The sequence below is a fragment of the Ranitomeya imitator genome, chromosome 1 (genome assembly GCF_032444005.1).
Source record: "Ranitomeya imitator isolate aRanImi1 chromosome 1, aRanImi1.pri, whole genome shotgun sequence".
Taxonomy (NCBI): domain Eukaryota; kingdom Metazoa; phylum Chordata; class Amphibia; order Anura; family Dendrobatidae; genus Ranitomeya; species Ranitomeya imitator.
The window spans coordinates 881568767-881587053 of record NC_091282.1 but is presented as its reverse complement, the minus strand read 5'-3'; the positions used below and the strand labels follow the sequence as shown (position 1 = coordinate 881587053).

Genomic DNA, 18287 nt, shown 5'->3' with positions numbered 1-18287 from the left:
AAATTCCGCATGAAAAACACTGCAGAACAAAAAAAGAGCATGTCACTTTTGTGCGGATCTGCAGCATTTCTGCACCCTTCCGTTAGGCTGTGTGCACACGTTCTGGATTTTTCGCTATAAAAACGCGATAAAACCGTGAAAAAAGCACTCACATTAGGCATCCTATTAAAAGAATGCAATCCGCATTTCGTGTGCACATGCTGCGCTTTTTTTTCCTGAGCGGCAACGCATTCTGGAAAAAGCACCTGCCTGAAACACCACTGTGAAAAACAACATAAGGCTACTTTCACACTAGCGTTTTTTGCAATACGTCGCAATGCGTCGTTTATGGGAAAAACGCATCCTGCAAAGTTGTTTGCAGGATGCGTTTTTGCCCCATAGACTAACATTAGCGACGCATTGACACACGTCGCAACCGTCGTGCGACAGTTGCGCCGCGTTGTGGCGGACTGCCGGGAGCAAAAACGTTACATGTAACTTTTTTTGCTGCCGACGGACCGCTTTTTCCGACCGCGCATGCGCGGCCGGAACTCCGCCCCCACCTCCCCGCACCTTACAATGGGGCAGCGGATGAGCAGGAAAAATGCATCCAATGCCTCCATTGTGCGGCGCATTCACTGCTAGCGTCAGAACCTCGGCCCGACGCACTGCGACGGGCCGAGTCCGACGCTAGTGTGAAAGTAGCCTATGGCGTAATTCACACATACGTACAAAACACATGCATGAAAAATGGTATCAGTGTACGGTGTTGTGTGCCCGGTTTTCCCATCAGTGGTTTTCCGGTACGGATAAAGAAATAAATAAATTCCAAAGCTACTCGGGTACTTTGCAATGTAAAACCCGAACAGAAGACATATGCCATCCATGTGCTGTACGTGTTTTTCACAGACCATAGACTTGAATTGGCCCTTGTAATCCGTGCTGCTGGGAAAAACGGACATATGCAGCACCATCTACTATATAATTGTCTAAGGGTCACTTCCGTCTTTCTGTCCCGGATATTCATTGGTCGCGGCCTCTGTCTGTCATGGAATCCAAGTCACTGATTGGTCGTGGCAAAATGCCCACGACTATTGCCACGACCAATCAGCGACGGGCGCAGTCCGGCGGCAACATGGCCACTCCTTCCTCCCCGCAGTCAGTGCCCGCTCTGTACTCCCCTCCAGTCAGCGCTCACACAGGGTTAATGGCAGCGCTATTGGACCACGTTATGTCGTGGTGTAACGCACTCCATTAATGCTGCTATTAACCCTGTGTGACCAACTTCTTTACTATTGATGCTGCCTATGCAGCCTCAATAGTAAAAAGATCTAATGTTAAAAATAATTAAAAAAATAAAAAATCATAATATACTCACATTCCGGCGCCTTTCCTGCTCCTCGCGACGCTCCTGTGACCGTTCCATGCAAGCGGCAGGTTCCAATGGCAAGGATGGTATGCGACAAGGACCTGCCATGACATCACGGTCATGTGACCGTGATGTCATCACAGGTCCTGCGAGAAAGACCTGCCATGACGTCACGGTCATGTGACCGCGATGTCATCACAGGTCCTGAGCCCATACCGACCCTGGGACCGGAAGCTGCCGTGTGCACCGCACACAGGGCCAGGATTTCAACGGCGGGTGAGTATATGTTTATTTTTTTTATTTTACATCTGTATACTACATGGCTCTGTGCTGTATACTCCGTCGCTGTGCAATATACTACGTGGCTGGGCAATATACTACATGGCTCTGTGCTGTATACTTTGTCGCTGTGCAATATACTACGTGGCTGGGCAATATACTACATGGCTGGGCAATATACTACGTGGCTGGGCAATATACTACGTGGCTCTGTGCTGTATACTCCATCGCTGTGCAATATACTACGTGGCTGGGCAATATACTACGTGGCTGGGCAATATACTACGTGGCTGGGCAATATACTACGTGGCTGGGCAATATACTACGTGGCTGGGCAATATACTACGTGGGCTGTGTAATATACTACGTGACTGGGCAATATACTACGTGGCTGGGCAATATACTTCGTGGCTGGGCAATATACTACGTGGCTGGGTAATGTACTACGTGGCTGGGCAATATACTACGTGGCTGGGCAATATACTAAGTGGCTGGGCAGTATACTACGTAGCTGGGCAATATACTACGTGGCTGGGCAACATACTACGGAGCTGGGCAATATACTATGTAGCTGGGCAATATACTACGTAGCTGGGCAATATACTACGTGGCTGGGCAATATACTACGTAGCTGGGCAATATACTACGTAGCTGGGCAATATACTACGTGACTGGGCAATATACTACGTGGCTGGGCAACATACTACGTGGCTGGGCAATATACCAATATACTACGTAGCGGGGCAATATACTACGTAGCTGGGCAATATACTACGTGGCTGGGCAATATACTACGTAGCTGGGCAATATACTACGTGGCTGGGCAATATACTACGTGGCTAGGCAATATACTACGTGGCTAGGCAATATACTACGTGGCTGGGCAACATACTATGTGGCTGAGCAATATACTACGTAGCTGGGCAATAAACTACGTAGCTGGGCAATATACTACGTGGCTGGGCAATATACTACGTGGCTGGGCAATATACTACGTGGCTGGGCAATATACTACGTGGGCTGTCTAATATACTACATGGACATGCATATTCTAGAATACCCAATGCGTTAGAATCGGGCCACCATCTAGTAGTTTGTAATGGGCACAGTTGGGGGGGTGAATGGCTGCCACACGTACTGAATGCTTGGAAGTGAGGAAGAAGGCTAATACACAGCAATGTGAGAACGAAATAGCTGTTCACATGTTCAGTCTTTTGTTACTTCTTTTAAGCCTACTTTCACACATCAGGTTTTTTGCATCAGGCACAATCCAGCGAATGTTGGAAAAACCGGATCCGGCGCAGATTGTGAAAAACTGATGCGATGGATCCGTTTTTTAGATGGATCCAGCTATCATATCTAGATTATTGGATAAAAAACAAATTTGGAGCATGCTCAGTTTCAAAAAACGGAATCCGGTGCCGGAATCGGTCATTTTCCGGATCCAGCACCTTCTGGCTCCCATAGGCTTCCATTCTAGCAAACAGCCGGAAGTGCCGGATCCGGCGCTTACGGCTTTTTCGACAGAGACAAAAAACATTGCTATGGACGTTTTTTCCAGAAACCGGAAACGGCAGGTTTGCCGTCCGGCGAAAACCGGACGAAACACAATGTCATCCGGCGCAATCCAGCACTAGTGCAAGTCTATGGGAAAAGAACTGGATCTGGCGGCAACATTCGATGGATCCGTTTTTTTGAAACTTAGCTGGATTTAGCCTGACAGCGAAAACCTGATGTGTGAAAGTAGCCTAATCGCTTCAGGGTTCAGAAAGTGTAAAAAAAGGAACATGTTCATTCTTAGGTGCTACCAGTAGGAAGCCACTGCCTCTTTTTTAGTTGAAAGGAAAGAGAAAAACTGGGGGGGTGGGAGCCACCACAAAAAGACAACAGTAACACCAGCAAAGACATTTAACCCATTAAGTACCAAGCCACTTTATACACTTACGATACATGCTCTTTTTAAATCTGACCACTGTCACTTTATGTGGTAGTAACTCTGGAACGCTTCAACGGATCGTACTGATTCGGAGACTGTTTTTGTGACACCAAGAACTTGATGATAAGTTTGGTCAGAGGTGTATCTAGGGTTTCTGGCACCCAGGAAAGAATTCAGTTTGGCGACCACCCCCCCCCCCCCCTCCAGAACGTATGCGATTTGCACACTCAGTCATGTACCCACCAGCTCCTCTCCCTAATGCTCTCAATGTTCAGTGAAAAACAGAGAAGCAGAAGAGAAGCTCATTGTTGCAGGACCACAAGTATGAAAGTCGCAAATTAGTGAAGTGCCCATGTGACGACTACTGGAAACTAGGGTTGTGCGAAACAGATCGGCCAATTTCAAAAGTCGCCGTCTCTTCTCCAAAGTCGGGTTTCGTTTTTTATATAAAGATATATATATATATATATATATATATATATATATATATATATATATACAGTGGGGCAAAAAAGTATTTAGTCAGTCAGCAATAGTGCAAGTTCCACCACTTAAAAAGATGAGAGGCGTCTGTAATTTACATCATAGGTAGACCTCAACTATGGGAGACAAACTGAGAAAAAAAAATCCAGAAAATCACATTGTCTGTTTTTTTATCATTTTTTTGCATATTATGGTGGAAAATAAGTATTTGGTCAGAAACAAACAATCAAGATTTCTGGCTCTCACAGACCTGTAACTTCTTCTTTAAGAGTCTCCTCTTTCCTCCACTCATTACCTGTAGTAATGGCACCTGTTTAAACTTGTTATCAGTATAAAAAGACACCTGTGCACACCCTCAAACAGTCTGACTCCAAACTCCACTATGGTGAAGACCAAAGAGCTGTCAAAGGACACCAGAAACAAAATTGTAGCCCTGCACCAGGCTGGGAAGACTGAATCTGCAATAGCCAACCAGCATGGAGTGAAGAAATCAACAGTGGGAGCAATAATTAGAAAATGGAAGACATACAAGACCACTGATAATCTCCCTCGATCTGGGGCTCCACGCAAAATCCCACCCCGTGGGGTCAGAATGATCACAAGAACGGTGAGCAAAAATCCCAGAACCACGCGGGGGGACCTAGTGAATGAACTGCAGAGAGCTGGGACCAATGTAACAAGGCCTACCATAAGTAACACACTACGCCACCATGGACTCAGATCCTGCAGTGCCAGACGTGTCCCACTGCTTAAGCCAGTACATGTCCGGGCCCGTCTGAAGTTTCCTAGAGAGCATTTGGATGATCCAGAGGAGTTTTGGGAGAATGTCCTATGGTCTGATGAAACCAAACTGGAACTGTTTGGTAGAAACACAACTTGTCGTGTTTGGAGGAAAAAGAATACTGAGTTGCATCCATCAAACACCATACCTACTGTAAAGCATGGTGGTGGAAACATCATGCTTTGGGGCTGTTTCTCTGCAAAGGGGCCAGGACGACTGATCCGGGTACATGAAAGAATGAATGGGGCCATGTATCGTGAGATTTTGAGTGCAAACCTCCTTCCATCAGCAAGGGCATTGAAGATGAAACGTGGCTGGGTCTTTCAACATGACAATGATCCAAAGCACACCGCCAGGGCAACGAAGGAGTGGCTTCGTAAGAAGCATTTCAAGGTCCTGGAGTGGCCTAGCCAGTCTCCAGATCTCAACCCTATAGAAAACCTTTGGAGGGAGTTGAAAGTCCGTGTTGCCAAGCGAAAAGCCAAAAACATCACTGCTCTAGAGGAGATCTGCATGGAGGAATGGGCCAACATACCAACAACAGTGTGTGGCAACCTTGTGAAGACTTACAGAAAACGTTTGACCTCTGTCATTGCCAACAAAGGATATATTACAAAGTATTGAGATGAAATTTTGTTTCTGACCAAATACTTATTTTCCACCATAATATGCAAATAAAATGTTAAAAAACAGACAATGTGATTTTCTGGATTTTTTTTTCTCAGTTTGTCTCCCATAGTTGAGGTCTACCTATGATGTAAATTACAGACGCCTCTCATCTTTTTAAGTGGTGGAACTTGCACTATTGCTGACTGACTAAATACTTTTTTGCCCCACTGTATATATATATATATATATATATATATATATATATATCATAGAGACACATATATATACAGTATATATATTTATATTTACTTCAGCTCGATAATGTTGAAAAGCCGGTAATTCAATTGCCGGCTTTTCATTTCTCCTTCCTAAACCCGACATGATATGAGACATGGTTTACATACAGTAAACCATGTCATATCCCCATTTTTTTGCATATTCCACACTACTAATGTTAGTAGTGTGTATGTGCAAAATTTGGGCGCTGTGGCTATTAAATTTAAGGGTTAAATCGTGGAAAAAATTGGCGTGGGCTCCCGCGCAATTTTCTCCGCCAGAGTAGTAAAGCCAGTGACTGAGGGCAGATATTAATAGCCTGGAGAGGGTCCATGGTTATTGGTCCCCCCCTGGCTAAAAACATCTGCCCCCAGCCACCCCAGAAAAGGCACATCTGTAATATGCGCCTATTCTGGCACTTGGCCACTCTCTTCCCATTCCCGTGTAGCGGTGGGATATGGGGTAATGAAGGGTTAATGTCACCTTGCTATTAAGCCAGATTAATAATGGAGAGGCGTCAATTATGACACCTATCCATTATTAATCCAATTGTATGAAATGGTTAAAAAACACACACACATTATTACAAAGTCTTTTAATGAAATAAAGACACAGGTTGTTGTAATATTTTATTAGACTCTTAAACCACCTGAAGACCCTCGCTCTGAAGCAAAGGAAAAATAAAAAAAACAACAATATCCCATACCTTCCGATGATCTGTCATGTCCCACGCTGTAAATCCATCTGAAGGGGTTAAATAATTTTACACCCAGGAGCTCTGCTAATGCAGCTGGGCTTGTGGCTGTAAAACCCCAGCGAATGAAGGTAATGTAGGTCAATGACAACCAAGAACGGAATTCACAACAGGTGTCAATACTTTTGGCCATGACTAGACTTGAGCGAAACGGATCGAACAAATTCAAAAGTCGCCGACTTTCGGCAAAGTCGGGTTTCATGAAACCCGACCCGATCCTAGTGTGGGATCAGCCATACGGTCGGCGATCTTCGCGCCAAAGTCGCGTTTCGTATGACGCGTTTGGCGCCATTTTTTCAGCCAATGAAGGAGCATGGGCAGCGTGATGACATAGGTCTTAGGGGCGTGCACACCTATCACCATCTTCCCACTTGTGCGCTGTTGCGATTTGCAATGTGTAACACCAGCATTTCTGTGCAGGGAAGGAGGAGAGAGAGAGACAGAGAGAGACAGAGAGAGAGGGAGAGTGTTCCCATTAACTTTGCATTGGGTTTCGTGTTTCGGTCGATCCCCGACTTTTCGTGATAATCGACCGATTTCACCCTACCCTGGAAATCGTATAAGCTACCGTATTTTTCGGACTACAAGACACACTTTTTCCCATTAAAAAAAGGGGGGGAAATGGAGGGTGCGTCTAATAGTCGCAATGCAGGCTTACCGTGGCGGCAGAGGTGCGGTGGCAGAGGTGCGGTGGCAGAGGTGCAGCGGCAGAGGAGGCGCAGTAAGCGGGGTCCCTTTCCCCGGTATGGCGATTCAGCAGCCCGGTAAGCAGCAGAGCCGGGTGAATCCTTTTGTTATCGGTGGGCGCGGCCATTTTCCCGAGGCCGCGCGTGCGCAGATGGAGCGCTCTGCTTTCCGGGGCTTCAGGAAAATGGCCACCGCGATATCCATCTGCGCACGCGCGGCCTCCCGCGGCCATTTTCCTGAAGCCCCGGGAAGCAGAGGGCTTCATCTGCACACGCGCGGCCTCAGGAAGATGGCCGCGCCCACCGATAACAACAGGCTTCACCTGGCTCTGCTGCTTACCGGGCTGCTGAATCACCATACCGGGGAAAGAGACCCCGCTTACTGCGCCTCCTCTGCCACCGCACCTCTGCCGCCACGGTAAGCCTGCATTGCCTGCACGGTGAGCCTGGGACCCCTCTCACGCCATACCTCTCACTGCACCTCCTGATCCCAGCACCTCCTGATCCCAGCACCTCCTGATCCCAGCACCTCGGGATCCCAGCACCTCCGGATCCCAGCACCTCCTGATCCCAGCACCTCCTCATCCCAGCACCTCCTCATCCCAGCATCACCCCACCTCTGCCGACACCTTGCCTCCTGTGACCCTGCCCTGCCACCGCCAGCCCTCAGGTAAGATACTGTAAATTCGGACAATAAGACGGACCCCCATCTTATAAAAAATCTTTTTTTCTGCAATTTTCACCCCAAATTTGGGGTGCGTCTTATGGTCCGGTGCGTCTTATAGTCCGAAAAATACGGTAAGTCCTTCCATGTCCTTTGCAGTTCACTTATTGTGGACTTGTTGTTTTGTACTCTCTTGTTTTTGCTCATTTGTCCAGTTTATCAGTATGGATCTATTTAGCTAAACTGGAAGCTCTGGGTAGCAGAGTTTGCCCTCCACACCTTTAGTTAGGTGTGGAGATTTTTGCATTTCTCTGCGGTGGACTTTTTCTAGTGTTTTTCTACTGACCGCACAGAGCTCTTTTCTGTACTTTCCTGTCTAGCTAGAAGTGGCCTCCTGTGCTCAATCTTGTTTCATACTACGTATGTCATTTCCTTCTCATCTCACAGTCATTACATGTGGGGGGCTGTCTTTCCTTTGGGGATTTTCTCTGAGGCAAGATAGTTTTCCTGCTTCTATCTTTAGGGGTAGTTAGCTCTTAGGCTGTGACGAGTTGCATAGGGAGCGTTAGGAGCAATCCATGGCTGCTTCTAGTTGTGTGTTGAGCTTAGGGTCTGCGGTCAGTATAGATACCACCTGCTCAGAGCTAGTCTCATGCGCTCCATAATCACCAGACCATAACAGACACCCCTGCAATTCTGTCAGATAATACTCAGTTTCTTCCTGAAAATAATTGCAAACACAAATTATTTGGTATTATTATTTTCATTTAATTTGTCTTAAATGAAAAAAACACAAAAATAATTGTCCTAAAGCCAAATTGGATATAATTCCACACCAAACATAAAAAAGGGGGTGGACAAAAGTATTGGCACTGTTCAAAAAATCATGTGATGCTTCACACTTGCAGCCAGTTGACATGGATTAAAGTCAACCTTCTATCCTGTGACCTTGTGTGTACCACATTGAGCGTGGAGAAACCAAATTGTGAGGAAGCATGAGCAATCTCAAGGCTACAAGTCCATCTCCAAAGACCTGAATGTTCCTGTGTCTACCGTGCGCAGTGTCATCAAGAAGTTTAAAGCCCATGGCACTGTGGCTAACCTCCCTAGATGTGGACGGAAAAGAAAAATTGACAAGAGATTTCAACGCAAGATTGTGCGGATGTTGGATAAAGAACCTTGACTAACATCCAAACAAGTTCAAGTTGTCCTGCAGTTCGAGGGTGCAACAGTGTCAACCCTTACTATCCGTCGGCATCTGAATGAAAAGGGACTGTATGGTAGGAGACCCAGGAAGACCCCACTTCTTACCAGGGACATAAAAAAGCCAGGCTGGAGTTTGCCAAAACTTACCTGAAAAAGCCTAAAACGTTTTCGAAGAATGTTCTCTGGTCAGATGAGACAAAAGTAGAGCTTTTTGGGCAAAGGCATCAACATAGAGTTTACAAGAGAAAAAAAGAGGCATTCAAAGAAAAGAACACGGTCTCTGCAGTCAAACATGGCGGAGGTTCCCTGATGTTTTGGGGTTGCTTTGCTGCCTCTGGCACTGGATTGCTTGACCGTGTGTATGGCATTATGAAGTCTGAAGACTACCAACAAATTTTGCAGCATAATGTAGGGCCCAGTGTGAGAAAGCTGGGTCTCCCTCAGAGGTCATGGGTCTTCCAGCAGGAGAATGACCCAAATCACACTTCAAAAAGCACTAGAAAATGGTTTGAGAGAAAGCACTGGAGACTTCTAAGGTGGCCAGCAATGAGTCCAGACCTGAATCCCATAGAACACCTGTGGAGAGATCTAAAAATGGCAGTTTGGAGAAGGCACCCTATTGTGAATTCTGTGGCAGAGCTCCCTCCTGTGGTCACAAGTGGTACTTCGGCTGATTCTCTCTGTGAGCTTCCGTTGGTGGAGGAAAGTGGTACTGCGGCTTCTGAGTTTCCTTCCTCAGGTGATGTGGTGAAGTCGTTAGGTGCTGCTCTATTTAACTCCACCTAGTGCTTTGATCCTGGCCTCCAGTCAATGTTCTAGTATTGGACCTGTTTCCTCCTGGATCGTTCCTGTGGCCTGCTGCTCTGCATAGCTAAGTTCCGCTTTTGCTTTTTGTTTGCTGTTTTTTTCTGTCCAGCTTTGCTTATTTGTTTTCTCGTGCTTGCTGGAAGCTCTGGGACGCAGAGGGTGTACCTCCGTGCCGTTAGTTCGGTACGGAGGGTCTTTTTGCCCCCTTTGCGTGGTTGTTTGTAGGGTTTTGTGTTGACCGCAAAGTTACCTTTCCTATCCTCGCTCTGTTCAGAAAGTCGGGCCTCACTTTGCTAAATCTATTTCATCTCTACGTTTGTCTTTTCATCTTAACTCACAGTCATTATATGTGGGGGCTGCCTTTTCCTTTGGGGTATTTCTCTGAGGCAAGGTAGGCTTATTTTCTATCTTCAGGCTAGCTAGTTTCTCAGGCTGTGCCGAGTTGCATAGGGAGTGTTAGGCGCAATCCACGGCTGCCTCTAGTTGTGTTGGAGAGGATTAGGGATTGCGGTCAGCAGAGTTTCCACGTCTCAGAGCTCGTTCTATGTTTTTGGGTTATTGTCAGGTCACTGTATGTGCTCTGACTCCTATGCCCATTGTGGTACTGAATTACCAGATCATGACAGTACTGGAGGCCAAAAGTACTAATGATTCTCAATAGAGGGAAAAAAGAAGTTCTGAGACCATTTTTTTTTTCTGCACTGTGTTTTGCCTTTTTTTTCCCCTAGACATTTGGGTGGTTCAGGACACAGGTGTGGACATGGACATTCAGGGTCTGTGCTCTTCAATGGATAATCTCGTTATAAATGTACAAAAGATTCAAGATTTGGTGGTTCAGAAGCCTATGTTAGAACCAAGAATTCCTATTCCTGATTTGTTTTATGGTGATAGAGCCAAGTTTGTGAATTTCAAAAATAATTGCAAACTGTTTCTGGCCTTGAAACCTCGCTCCTCTGGTGACCAAGTTCAACAAATGAGAATTATTATTTCTTTTTTGCGTGGCGACCCTCAAGACTGGGCATTTTCCCTTGCGCCAGGAGATCCTGCATTGAGTAATGTTGATGCGTTTTTCCTGGCGCTCGGATTGCTGTACGATGAGCCTAATTCAGTGGATCAGGCAGAGAAAAATTTGCTGGCTCTGTGTCAGGGTCAGGATGAGATAGAGGTATATTGTCAGAAATTTAGAAAGTGGTCCGTACTCACTCAATGGAATGAAGGTGCGCTCGCAGCTATTTTCAGAAAAGGTCTCTCTGAAGCCCTTAAGGATGTCATGGTGGGATTTCCTATGCCTGCTGGTCTGAATGAGTCTATGTCTTTGGCCATTCAGATCGGTCGACGCTTGCGTGAGCATAAATCTGTGCACCATTTGGCGGTATTACCTGAGCTTAAACCTGAGCCTATGCAGTGCGATAGGACTTTGACCAGAGTTGAACGGCAAGAACACAGACGTCTGAATGGGCTGTGTTTCTACTGTGGTGATTCCACTCATGCTATCTCTGATTGTCCTAAGCGCACTAAGCGGTTCGCTAGATCTGCCACCATTGGTACGGTACAGTCAAAATTTCTTCTGTCCGTTACCTTGATCTGCTTCTTGTCATCGTATTCTGTCATGGCATTTGTGGATTCAGGCGCTGCCCTGAATTTGATGGACTTGGAGTATGCTAGGCGTTGTGGATTTTTCTTGGAGCCCTTGCAGTGTCCTATTCCATTGAGAGGAATTGATGCTACGCCTTTGGCCAAGAATAAGCCTCAGTACTGGACCCAGCTGACCATGTGCATGGCTCCTGCACATCAGGAGGTTATTCGCTTTCTGTTGTTGCATAATCTGCATGATGTGGTCGTGTTGGGGTTGCCATGGCTACAAGTCCATAATCCAGTATTAGATTGGAAATCCATGTCTGTGTCCAGCTGGGGTTGTCAGGGGGTACATGGTGATGTCCCATTTCTGACTATTTCGTCATCCACCCCGTCTGAGGTTCCAGAGTTCTTGTCTGATTACCGGGATGTATTTGATGAGCCCAAGTCCGATACCCTACCTCCGCATAGGGATTGTGATTGTGCTATCGATTTGATTCCTGGTAGTAAATTCCCAAAAGGTCGACTGTTTAATTTATCTGTGCCTGAGCACGCCGCTATGCGGAGTTATGTGAAGGACTCCTAGGAGAAGAGGCCTTGGACACATATCTCTATGGATTTTATTTCAGATCTTCCCGTCTCTCAAAAGATGTCAGTCATTTGGGTGGTCTGTGATCGCTTCTCTAAGATGATCCATTTGGTACCCTTGTCTAAATTACCTTCCTCCTCTGATTTGGTGCCATTGTTCTTCCAGCATGTGGTTCGTTTACATGGCATTCCAGAGAATATCGTTTCTGACAGAGGTTCCCAGTTTGTTTCGAGGTTTTGGCGAGCCTTTTGTGGTAGGATGGGCATTGACTTGTCTTTTTCCTCGGTTTTCCATCCTCAGACTTATGGCCAGACCGAACGAACCAATCAGACCTTGGCAACATATCTGAGATGCTTTGTTTCTGCTGATCAGGATGACTGGGTGTCCTTTTTGCCTTTGGCTGAGTTCGCCCTTAATAATCGGGCCAGCTCGGCTACCTTGGTTTCGCCGTTTTTCTGCAACTCTGGGTTCCATCCTCGTTTCTCTTCAGGGCAGGTTGAGTCTTCGGACTGTCCTGGTGTGGATACTGTGGTGGACAGGTTGCAGCAGATTTGGACTCATGTAGTGGACAATTTGACCTTGTCCCAGGAGAAGGCTCAACGTTTCGCTAATCGCAGACGCTGTGTGGGTCACCGACTTCGTGTTGGGGATTTGGTTTGGTTATCTTCTCGTCATATTCCTATGAAGGTTTCCTCTCCTAAGTTTAAACCTCGTTTCATTGGTCCGTATAGGATTTCTGAGGTTCTTAATCCTGTGTCTTTTCGTCTGACCCTTCCAGATTCTTTTTCCATACATAACGTATTCCATAGGTCATTGTTGCGGAGATACGTGGCACCTGTGGTTCCATCTGTTGATCCTCCTGCCCTGGTTTTGGTGGAGGGGGAGTTGGAGTATATTGTGGAGAAGATTTTGGATTCTCGTGTTTCAAGACGGAAACTCCAGTATCTGGTTAAGTGGAAGGGTTATGCTCAGGAAGATAATTCCTGGGTCTTTGCCTCTGATGTCCATGCTCCCGATCTTGTTCGTGCCTTTCATATGGCTCATCCTGGTCGTCCTGGGGGCTCTGGTGAGTGTTAGGTGACCCCTCCTCAAGGGGGGGGTACTGTTGTGAATTCTGTGGCAGAGCTCCCTCCTGTGGTCACAAGTGGTACTTCGGCTGATTCTCTCTGTGAGCTTCCGTTGGTGGAGGAAAGTGGTACTGCGGCTTCTGAGTTTCCTTCCTCAGGTGATGTGGTGAAGTCGTTAGGTGCTGCTCTATTTAACTCCACCTAGTGCTTTGATCCTGGCCTCCAGTCAATGTTCTAGTATTGGACCTGTTTCCTCCTGGATCGTTCCTGTGGCCTGCTGCTCTGCATAGCTAAGTTCCGCTTTTGCTTTTTGTTTGCTGTTTTTTTCTGTCCAGCTTTGCTTATTTGTTTTCTCGTGCTTGCTGGAAGCTCTGGGACGCAGAGGGTGTACCTCCGTGCCGTTAGTTCGGTACGGAGGGTCTTTTTGCCCCCTTTGCGTGGTTGTTTGTAGGGTTTTGTGTTGACCGCAAAGTTACCTTTCCTATCCTCGCTCTGTTCAGAAAGTCGGGCCTCACTTTGCTAAATCTATTTCATCTCTACGTTTGTCTTTTCATCTTAACTCACAGTCATTATATGTGGGGGCTGCCTTTTCCTTTGGGGTATTTCTCTGAGGCAAGGTAGGCTTATTTTCTATCTTCAGGCTAGCTAGTTTCTCAGGCTGTGCCAAGTTGCATAGGGAGCGTTAGGCGCAATCCACGGCTGCCTCTAGTTGTGTTGGAGAGGATTAGGGATTGCGGTCAGCAGAGTTTCCACGTCTCAGAGCTCGTTCTATGTTTTTGGGTTATTGTCAGGTCACTGTATGTGCTCTGACTCCTATGTCCATTGTGGTACTGAATTACCAGATCATGACAGCACCCTTCAAATATCAGGGACCTGGAGCAGTTTGCCAAAGAAGAATGGTTTAAAATTCTAGCAGAGCATTGTAAGAAACTCATTGATGGTTACCGGAAGCGGTTGGTCGCAGTTATCTTGGCTAAAGGTTGTGCAACCAAGTATTAGGCTGAGGGTGCCAATACTTTTGTCTGGCCCATTTTTGGAGTTTTGTGTGAAATGATCAATGTTTTGCTTTTTGCTTCATTCTCTTTTGTGTTTTTTCATTTAAGACAAATTAAATAAAGATAATAATACCAAGTAATTTGTGTTTGCAATCATTTTCAGGAAGAAAATGAGTATTATCTGACAGAATTGCAGGGGTGTCAATACTTTTGGCCATGACTGTATATTAGATTAGAAACAGGCTTTTGACACAGACCACAGCTTAATCAATTAAAATAAGACAAAATAAGCTTGATGCACAAAGACATCTGATTAGAGCGACCAAAGCCAAACCTGAATGTACTAACTGAAGAAGAAATGTGGATGTGGTCGCATAGGAGGACAAATAATACGGAGGATGGGCAAACCCCACTCGTTACGTCACTGACAGGCGTGGCTTCTTCAGGGGATGTGAATGCCTTTTGTTAGTTGTAGATATATATACATATACTAGAAATGCTAACGCATCTGGAGTGTGGTGAAATTAACATCTGTGTATGCTTAGTGGTGCAGACAAGAGCAGCTGTTATGTCTCACACCGTTTGCGCTTTCCAACATATCTGTTCTATATCATCCCTCTGCACTTTTGCCTCGCAAGGCCATGGACTGCGCCTGCGCAAGTGACATACACGTCACATATCTGTTCTATATCATCCCTCTGCACTTTTGCCTCGCAAGGCCACGAACTGCGCCTGCGCAAGTGACATACACGTCACCGCCATTCCCGCGCATATATAGAAACGATGCGGCTGTTACTGCGCCTGCATGGTGTGAGGCAGTGACCGATGTCATATGCGAGGGTCGCTATGTGTCCCCCAGGATGTGCTCAGAAGCGTATTAGATCTGATGGAGTGCCCTGTTCTCACAGCAGGTTGCCTGTGAGTCACAAGGCAGAATAAAAGTGAGTGTGAACTTGGTCAAGTTAAGGCCCCTTCACATTAAGCGACGCTGCAGCGATACCGACAACGATCCGGATCGCTGCAGCGTCGCTGTTTGGTTGCTGGAGAGCTGTCACACAGACCGCTCTCCAGCGACCAACGATGCCGGTAACCAGGGTAAACATCGGGTAACTAAGCGCAGGGCCGCGCTTAGTAACCCGATGTTTACCCTGGTTACCATGCTAAAAGTAAAAAAAAAAAACCACTAGATACTTACCTACAGCCGTCTGTCCTCCAGCGCTGCGCTCTGCTTCTCTGCTCTCCTCCTGTACTGTCTGGGAGCCGGAAAGCAGAGCGGTGACGTCACCGCTCTGCTTTCCGGCTCACAGCCAGTACAGGAGGAGAGCAGAGCACAGCGCCGGGGACAGACAGCTGTAGGTAAGTATGTAGTGTTTGTTTTTTTTTACTTTTAGCATGGTAACCAGGGTAAACATCGGGTTACTAAGCGCGGCCCTGCGCTTAGTTACCCGATGTTTACCCTGGTTACCAGTGAAGACATCGCTGGATCGGTGTCACACACGCCGATCCAGCGATGTCAGCAGGAGTCCAGCGACGAAATAAAGTTCTGGACTTTATTCAGCGACCAACGATCTCCCAGCAGGGGCCTGATCGTTGGTCGCTGTCACACATAACGATTTCATTAACGATATCGTTGCTACGTCACAAATAGCAACAATATCGTTAACGATATCGTTATGTGTGAAGGTACCTTTATTTGACCCAGAAATTATTCAGGAAAACCAGGTATGAGATTTTATTTTTTAAACGGAGTGCAGGAAGGTAGTGGGGCCAGTCCGTTTCCTCCAGCCCAGATCTTATAAGTGGCCTTGGCCATAAACTCTAGAAGAAAGAAGAAAAAAAAACGCTGCAAGAGAGTTTGGGTGTGTCAGTGTTGGTCTGGGAATCAGACCTAGCAGGAGGCTTATGAGGAGCTCTTTCCATGTGGAGCTCTTTCCGTGTGGAGCAACACAGGCCAGGCAGAGTCTAAAAAGCCTGACACCCCAGCGTACACGGTGGTGTAATACGTTCACTGCAACGGATTGTGGACTGTCTTTATTTTTCCCGGCTGCGTACCGAAGGACTTTTTTACTTATTTTTCTGCTTGTGAGTACGCTGTAAAATAAACAAGACTTTATTTTGAACTTTCATCTGGGTCACTGCCTTCTCACTGCACAGCAAGGACATCGCTGCGTCACAGTGGGAATAGCGGAGATGTCTATGTCACTTGCGCAGGCGCAAGTGACACTGCCGCGGTGCCTTATTGGATTCGGAGATAGCGGTCGGAAGTTCCAACTGGCGATTAGAGGCAGCCTGTGTTTCCTTGCTCGCTCGCTGACACATGAATAGCAGGGCAAATTGGAGCATTCAGTCACACATAGCCTGGAGCATCTCCGGCAGCACAACATTCTCTTGCGGAATCTTGCTAGGCTCTCATCCATCATATTTCACCCTGCTAGTATTTTGATTTTGTCTCCTGCCTGGAAGCAGAGGAGTCATAGATAGAACTGCAGCTAGAGGAGGGACCGTTACATTCCGGGACCTGTGATGTCAGAGGCGTTTGGTTCCGCTGGCGGAGCGCGAGACATTCTGCACTGGGCCCGTAACAATTTTGAGGCCGGGACTTTGCAGTGCAGCTGAGGGGGGGAGGTGGCGGTGAGATAATAATAATAATAATAATCTTTATTTTTATATAGCGCTAACATATTCCGCAGCGCTTTACATGTTGCACACATTATCATCACTGTCCCCGATGAGGCTCACAATCTAAATTCCCTATCAGTATATCTTTGGAATTGGAGATTGTCAGGCTGGGGCAGCAGAGGTGAAGTTTGTCCCCCTCCCCCCCCGCTGGACCGAGTTGGCTTTGCTAGGAGGCTGACGGAGAGGTGTTGCGGACCCCGTATCCAAGCTGGTGGCGGAGAAGACTGAGGTGAGCGGGGACTGCAGTGTAGGGTGTTAGGCCCAGGTCTGAGTGACACTGCTGCCGTGCCTTATGGGATTCGGGGACAGCGGCCGGAAGTCCCAACTGGCATTATTATATAGGATAACCGAAAATTAGGTAAATGATTACCAGCTAGTGGGAGCGGCATAGGACCGGCAGTCACAGCAACCACCATTTTGTCAGAATGCCTGCATGTGTTCAATATACATAACGTTTGTTGAAAATTGCAAATGCTCATGCTTGTGAAATGTAATAGCAGAATATCTCCTGCGGCGGCATGGTGAAAGCCAGATGAGATCAACACATACAGTACAAGTGCCGATAGCTCCGGCACATGCTTGGTCAGATCAGGACAAAAACGTCACTTAGCAGAATGTGCAAAGTCAGGGTATAAAGTACCCAGAAAAACCCTCTCAAAAGTGTATGAAATATAAATATTTTTTTATTAGAATTAAATATAAAAAGACATGAACCAGAAAATAACTGGGACATGTAAAAGGATTCAAAATGGGATAAAATCAAGTAGATCAAGGCAGGGCTGCCATTAAGAATTTCGGGGCCCCATACTGGCAAAATTTTTAGGGCCGCCTTGAGAGTCCACCCCGCCTCTGCCCCAGACCAGCCTCCACCCCTCGAACCTTGCACAGTCCCACCGCCCTGTCTTGGAAAAACACCACTTCTGCACCACATCCTAACCCATCACACGTTTACAGCACCCATCACCACATACATAACCAGCAGCTTTTGTTTTGGCCAAAAGAGTTTTTAATCCACCACTATGACAAGGTAGAATCTTTTGGCCGGGCTTTACTCTACTGTAACTTATTAAACATTTGTTAAAATATCCAATACAATTTAGGTATATTTATATTCATTTTTTTCAATTTTTAAAATTACCAATAATATCACAAACAAGGAACATATACCACCACACAGGGCCGGACTAGCCATCTGGCAATTCTGACAAATGCCAGAAGGGCCTGTCTGGTCTTGGGCTGCCTTGTGTGCTACGTTAACAGACTTGGTGTTCTCAAGACACCCATACGGTTAATAGTTGTAATGGAGCACAAAGTCACTGACTCCGTCACTTGCCCCAGCAGGCTACGGGTATCATTAGAAATATTAGTCTTGTAGAAAATCTTGCTTTCCTCCATCCAGGGTAATATTAGTAATATATCTCCATCTGGTGCTTGGAAACGGGAACAAAATGGGCCTGTGTGATTGCAAATACCAGGGCTGAATTTCAGTCCCAGTCCGTACCTGCCACCACAACATGACGAGACCAGATATTACCACCATATAGTGATCAAAT

At 46.5% G+C, this 18287-nt stretch overlaps 1 protein-coding gene across 1 annotated transcript in view; it reads right to left on the bottom strand.

Moving 5' to 3' along the window:
- CENPC (centromere protein C) overlaps window positions 1-18287 on the bottom strand; it is a 365318-nt gene that overhangs the window by 335732 nt on the left and 11299 nt on the right. The window lies entirely within an intron of this gene.